The sequence below is a fragment of the Coffea arabica genome, chromosome 2e, assembly GCF_036785885.1.
Source record: "Coffea arabica cultivar ET-39 chromosome 2e, Coffea Arabica ET-39 HiFi, whole genome shotgun sequence".
NCBI classification, from domain to species: Eukaryota; Viridiplantae; Streptophyta; class Magnoliopsida; order Gentianales; family Rubiaceae; genus Coffea; species Coffea arabica.
Window position 1 is genome coordinate 48,873,903 of NC_092313.1, and position 7,264 is coordinate 48,881,166.

The following is a 7,264-nucleotide window of genomic DNA, read 5'->3' on the forward strand; positions in this document are numbered from 1 at the left end:
TAGATTTCCGTACCTTACCATGCTACCATCGACCACCAAATTTCATAACAAACAATCACCATTGCACATACCAATCATAGTCTAGGAAACACCCTTAAGATACAACCAATTGGTAGCTCCAAAACCACCCCCAATCATGATCAAATTAAAACCCTAAACCTGAAATTTTCCGTACAAAGCGGAAATTTTCCGCAAATAGCGACAATTAACACACCAAAGCTTCATTCTAGACCATACTAAGCTATCATCCATGGCCAACCAACATTAAACATATAAAAACAGAAAAATTATGAATAAAAATAAAAATTCCACAATCTCTACCAAAAGTCATGAAATAACCCACAAAAACACCTCTTTAACTAACACAAATCACTAATTCAACATTAACAAGACCAAAGAAAGCATTCCTTAGCTACTCACCTTACCAACTCAAGAAAAGAGACAACTTAGCACTTCTCCCTTCCAAACCACTCCACTAACTAGCTCAATACTACTTAGTTAAGGGTTTTTATGGAGTAATTTCAAGTTATAACGGTTAAGTTGTGAGATTGGAGCAAGAAATGAAGAACCAAGGTGAAAGCTTTCCTTTCTTTTCCTCCTCAAGAAGCTCGGCCAAATGGTTGAAGAATAAAGATGATTTTGGGTCCAATTTGAACATTTAGTAAAGTTAAGGAATAGTAGTCAAAGTCCAAGATTGAATAGGAGGGTGACACTTGTCACCTTTTTGGTTTAAACTTATCCTCTTGTCTCTCCAACACTAATCCATCTAGGTAACCTCTAATTATCTCTTAGCACCTAATAAATTACTCCCAGTATACAAAACTTAACCTAATTGGCCGAATTTTACCGCACTTACTGCACTAGAGGGTCCCACATCAGGTATACACTCTTAATTTCTCAAAAACTAACTTATACTAGAAAAATAATTTAAAAACTATATTTACTTATGTAAATATCTCTAAAGTTAACATAATAACAAAAATATAGAAAACGGGTGCAAAGAAAGAAAATAAAGCCTAGAAATTCAGAAAACTTTCGGGTTCTCACACCATGGCTAGCTTGCTCATTCGCATCAGGGGAGGTGGGGTCGTCACACAATGGGTCCATAAGATGGCTCTCACCTAGGCATGTCAATAGATCAGGTCTTATTGAAATCCAACCCAAACCCAATGTACTTGGATGGGGTTTGGATTTAACTTCTGAAATCCTAACCCTACCCAGATTCAGACCCTATAAAAGAGTTATAGGTCTCAGTAGGGTCTGATTTTCTATGATCTATATCCAAATCCAAACTCATGCCAGACCATGCCCAGACCCATGTATATGTAATTATATATATTGGTAAATTTATAAAATATATTAATATTCTATGATTATTGGATCGAATACAGGAAGACTTCATGATTGTTTTCTTTTTTCAAGCAAATCATAGCTGCCATCGTAATTAGTACAAACTTTTTTAGAAAAAGGAGAAAAGGTAATAGCAAATAAATAAATGATTGGACGTAGATACAATTGAAGTTTTAAAAATAAATAGAAACAATCGATAATAGTTATATTTCAAGTTCATAATATTCCATTCAATTTCATGAATATTAATTTTATTATTTAAAATTTAAAATTGGATGGTGTTTATATTTTTTGATATCTATATATTTTTACTTTAGTATATTTATAAAAATACAGCGAGTACCCATTGGATACCCAAATTCAAGAGACTCTGGGTTTGGACTTATTTTTTCAAACCATAAGGGTCTGGGTCTGGGTTTGGATCCAACCAAATTTAATGGATCTGAATCTGAATCAAAAGAATCCAACCCAAACCCTACCCATTAATATGCCTATTCCTGCCCCTATGGATGACAAGCTCTTCCCCTTCTTAATGCGATCGAGAACCGAAGTGCAATAGTTACACCTCAAGGAAACGGTCAGGGAACCCTCTTGGAGACTTGGATGGGCAACTTCTTGGACGCTTCCACCATCTTAGTTGAAGCCTTGCGCTTCCTCTTGGCTGGTGCCTCCCGTGATCATATCTGAGAATTTTTTACTACCATAGATAGACGAGAGCTATTAGTCAATCCCAGGGAAAATATAAAAATCACTAATGAAGATATTACAAGTTTTGTCGAGTTTAGGATGGTAGTATCGAGTCCTGTAAGGGTTGATCATAGCTCGACTTAGACCCCTATCTGTGAGAACCCGTAACTTTTCCATTGTCTAGGTTTTATGATCTTTAATGGCATGTTTTCTGCATTTTCTTGATTAGAAAAATTTCTAGATAATTTGTATGAGTAAATAGAGATTTTAGGTGATTTTTCTAGTATCGAATAGGTTTGGAGAAATTAAGAGCGTATTTCGGACGTAGGACCCGCTAGGGTGAAAAGTTCGGCAAAATTCGGCCAACTAGGTTAAGTTTTGGACACTGGATTTAAATTATCGGGTGCTAAGAGATAATTAGAGGTTACCCAAGTGGATTGGTGAGAGAGGAAACAAAGAGATAGAGATGCATTAATTAGGGTGACAAGTGTCACCATATGATTCAATCTTGCTATAAGACCACTATTCATTCTTTTATCATTTGACCAACTAAACCAATAAAACAAAAATTACCAAAATTCACCCTTATTTCAAGCTCTTGAAGTCGGCTCTCTCCAAGGAAGAAAGAAAGAAAACCTCTCCAAATTCTTAGCTCTACTCTTGCTCAAATCCAAGAACTCAACCATTTAATCTTGCTTTTGTTCCATAGAAACTCTTAAGTGAGTGATTGTGAGGTGTTTAGTGGAGTTGTTTGGAATACTAAAGTGATTAGTTGCTCTCTCTCTTGTGTTTCTAAGGTGAGTAGTGAAGGAACCCCTCTCCTCCATCTAATGATGTTTAATTCATGATTGGTGGTGGTATAAGATGTAATTTTATGGATTATATCTTGATTTTTGGTTGAATTGGTGAAGTTTTATAATTATTGGTGATATTTCTGTTTTCATATGAATATGATTATGTGGTTATGTATGATGATTGGAAATGATAGTTAAGGAAGCTAGAAGGTGGGAAAAGTGGTTAATTGCAAGCAATTTCTGTTTTGGAAAGAAAATTGGAAAGTTAGGGTTTCTTTGATTTACATTCTGCCCGGCACTGTAGCTCATAGTTAGAGGCCGAATTGGCCTTGGGTTAAAACATGAAAATTGTAGTGAATGATATTTTAAAGATTCCTGCAAAATTTCAGGTCAATCGGAGTAACGTAGCTTGTAAAAAGATGGGATTACCCTTGCTGCCCTGTTTCTACCCGAATTTGAGAATTGCTTCTGTACTGGGTTATTTTGGTTGGGAATGCTTCGGAATTAGTTGTTGAGGCCTTCTGATGAATTGTATCCCTATTTCTTAGCTTTCGGATGGCTTTAAAATTACTGGATTTGGACTTAGGTAGCCTGATTTATAATGTTTGCACCAGAATGCGATTTGTGAATCTGTTTTTGCGGTTCTGGTGTAGTATATTGCATTTTTGACCTGGTTACACTCGAAACTGGGCTGAGTGACCTTCTGGAACATTGTAGTCCTATATCTTAGCTTCGAAATGGTGTCTCTTGTACCTCCATCCGATAATCGTAGTGCCATTGGTACCAAAACCGCAAAATGATGTCAAAAACTATTTTTTTTGGGTTAACACTTAACTCCATTTCCGGATTTTTCTGGTTTCCTCTAATGCTTATGTATGCTTATGGAACCCTATTTTGGTAGTATTTGGCATTGGTTTATGACTTGTAATCGAGTCTTATTGTGCTTATTGGAATATTTTAGGGCTTGACTTTCCTTTCCGGTCATTTTCCTAGCTAAATTTTGTACTTGAATGACTTTAAGCCTAGTGAACGGCTTTTGGAAATGAGATTATTTTTGTACGAGATGTTGGGACTGATTTGAGGAAATAATGAAGCCATGACGGCTGGAAAAGTAAGCAAATTTAGGGGAAATGCTGTCCAATTTTCTAGGCCGTTTGGTTCCTTTAAGTTTAAATTGCCTTTTGGTAGAAATGAAGGGCTTTTGGGTTGTTTGAGCCTAGGTCTTCATGTTACATTTTCGTTTCCAAAAAATCATGTTTTGCACCCTTGCATTAGTAATTATTTAGCGAGGCATACGACTGGTAGTCGAGCCTCACATGTGCATTCTGTATACTCGATTTTTGACAGTGGAACCTTCAATTGTTTTACTTTGATTATTTTAGGGTTTCTTGGTGATTAAAGCTCTCTTGTGGGCAAAAACTTTTGAGGTATCTGTACTGACACCGGTGAGTGTACCACTCCCCTCACTTGTTGTTGTTTAACTCGGTTTCTGTACATGCAATCTGTGATATGAACGACTGACCTATCTGTTTATTCTGTTTGAGACGAGGGTGTACTTTATCACACTCGTTCTCTTGTCTGTTCATATGCCAATTTTGAGTGCGTATCTAAATCTGCTATCTGTATCTGTATCTGTTCTGACGTCGTTTGGAAGCTTGTATCCAACGACCATTCTGTGACCTCTGTGGCTAGTTACTCGAGTCGGGCCGGCAAGGGCCTGGTCGATTAGATAACGAACCACGGTAGTCTGTTTTGGGATCTTTGGGTACTGAGACCCTTGATTCCGGTATACTCGAGTATTACCATTTCTGATCTGATTGGATTTCGGGCCTAGTGGGGGTATGTGAGGTGGAAGGAATCGAAGAAAGTGGAGTCTACGGTATTGGTTACTTCTGTAACGTTGACGGAGTGTCAACTGTTATTTCGATCAAGTTTCGGTGAAGCAAATGGGAATTTGGCTCCTGAGAGCCACCCGTATCCTTTCTGTCTATGGTGTTTGTTCACTTCTTTATTTGATGCACATATGTGATTAATTGAATATGAAGTTCCATGTTTCTTATTTGCTATTATTTTGGTACCTCATTGAGCGTAAGCTCACCCCTTCCCGTCATCTTTGTTTTCCTTACAGGGAACCACTTTTGGGGCTAAGATGTTTTGAAGCACGAGTCAAGCTAGTTTTATTATAGTTTTGTAAAGCTCCTCGATAGTTGGAAAACCCTAAATGTATTTTGATCTAATTATCTTCTTTTGTTCCGTAAATTACAAACATATGTGTATAAAACTATTTACCCTGTTCATGTATACTATTTGGATTGGAAATATTTTCCCGAGTCATATGGCCATATCTGTATTCGTTGGGCTCCTGGCTGGGTGGTGATGTGGCAACCACTATTCATTGTGGTGTTGCTTTTCGTTTTGCCATTTGGCGACTCTGAATCGTTTGAGCGCGCTATTACCTTCCTGAACGTTTTCGATTTCTTTTAACGACTCGACTGAGTCCTGGCGAGAGCTGGGCAGGCGGCCCACCGAACCCTTTGGTTCGCCTTAGGGGGAGGTGGGGCTGTCACACCATCCACTAACACCACCTTGCGAAAGAACCAATTGTAGATGGCTAAGTCCGACCCCTTGACTATTGCGAAGCTTTAAGCCTCCACGTTCTCTAGGTGAGGATTGGTCGAGGCATCCGTGGCCTTCCACCAGAATCCTTACGGGTTGTCATCGATAGAAACAAAAAAGTAGTTGTATTTTCACCTCTTTATTGATGTCGAGGCGTCACCACCAGCTTCTTCGCTCCATATTGGGTGCCAAAGTGGAACCACTCTTTATCATTCCCCTATTTCTGATGGTATAGAACTTCCGGAAGAGGTTTACCATGGGCCCCCCTCTAGATGTCAACACAGCAACTCAAAACCTACCAATGTTCTGACAATATTTGGGATTAACTAACTGATCTGAGTCTACCAATATCTCAGGTTATCATGAAGAAATCGGGATGTTGGCAATCTTATCCTGGCGGCCAGTTGATCTGCATAGATGTCCCACTTGGCCTTTGGGAGCATTTGTGGCTAACTGATCCAACTCGGCCCGGTTATATCTAGGCCTCGGTGAAACAAGCACTTCCTTATGATAGCTCATGCCTCCTCCTCTCCTACATAGCTCTAAAACAAAGGAACTTCCCCGAAGTTTGTAGTATCTCGAGGATTGGGGGACTCCTCATCTCCTACATCCTATTCGATCTCCACACCAAGTTCGTCATTGTGAAGAACCTCAGAATCTGCCTTAGATCCAACTTCGGCATCTGAGCTGCTGCCTCCTTCCTTTTTGGATTCTTCGTCAGAGGTCCCTTCGGCTTCCATATAATCTTCCCATCTCTCCAACTCCTCCATCTCGACCTTAGTCATCTCCGTTAGTTAAGGGATGAGCCTTTACGTTTTGGCAAAGTCTGGTCTAATTGTTTCCTTGATTTAGACCATTTTGTGAAATAAAAGTGAGAGAAGATTTACTTACTCTTAATCTTTGGTCGCATGGAGTTCTCAAAGTGAAGTCGCTCGAAACAACTTGGACTTGAGAAGAAGAACTCTAGACAAGAAAGCAGAAGGACATCTCAACTGAATAATAAAAAAAAAAGTGGGATATCTTGCAAATGGGATCTTACACCCCTACTTAAAGAGAAACCCTAGAGGCAAAATGACACTTTCCAAAATTCAAAATGGCCAGCCTTATTCACTACCATTAGGCTTACAATCTAGATTAGCATGACTCTTCAATCACATCTGTCAAACATGCCTATTAGACGAGCCTGTCTTTTTAGCCATTCTATTGTGCCACATGTCCATCCCTACCATTTTTCTCCTATTTCTTGAGTGTTGCACTATAGGCCTCAGAAATGATAGGTTTCGAGACCCTCATCTCAACAACGCATTTTAGGCCCTTTATCCCGTCCTTGAGTTGGGGGCCTATTGTGAGGACCCCACCAACCACAGCATGAGATCAACCAAAACTCAATTGTTGAGCTAACCGATTGTGCTGATTCATCAATCTTCTCCATGGATACATGAACTTCCTGAGGTGGCTGAGCCCCCTAGCTGTCACCTCGAGCTATACCTCAAAAGAGGGACCTAGTTTGGCATGTGTCAAGTGCCGCCTAACATACACTAGGGTCCAAACCTAACCTTAATACCGCCGAACTACCTTGGACCAGGATATTAGACTATCCTCCATTTCCCTCTCTCTTGCTCACCGGCATATATACCCCCCACTTTGTCCTTCCAAAAGTACACACACCATCCTCCTTACTCTCACTACTATGCTACTCAAAGGTCCTACTAACTTAAGCATCGAAGTGGAACTGAGGAATAGACCCCATCCAAACTTTCTTATTTTTTGCAAGATCCAATTTATTGTACTCCTCGACTCTGTACTTTGGTATTCGA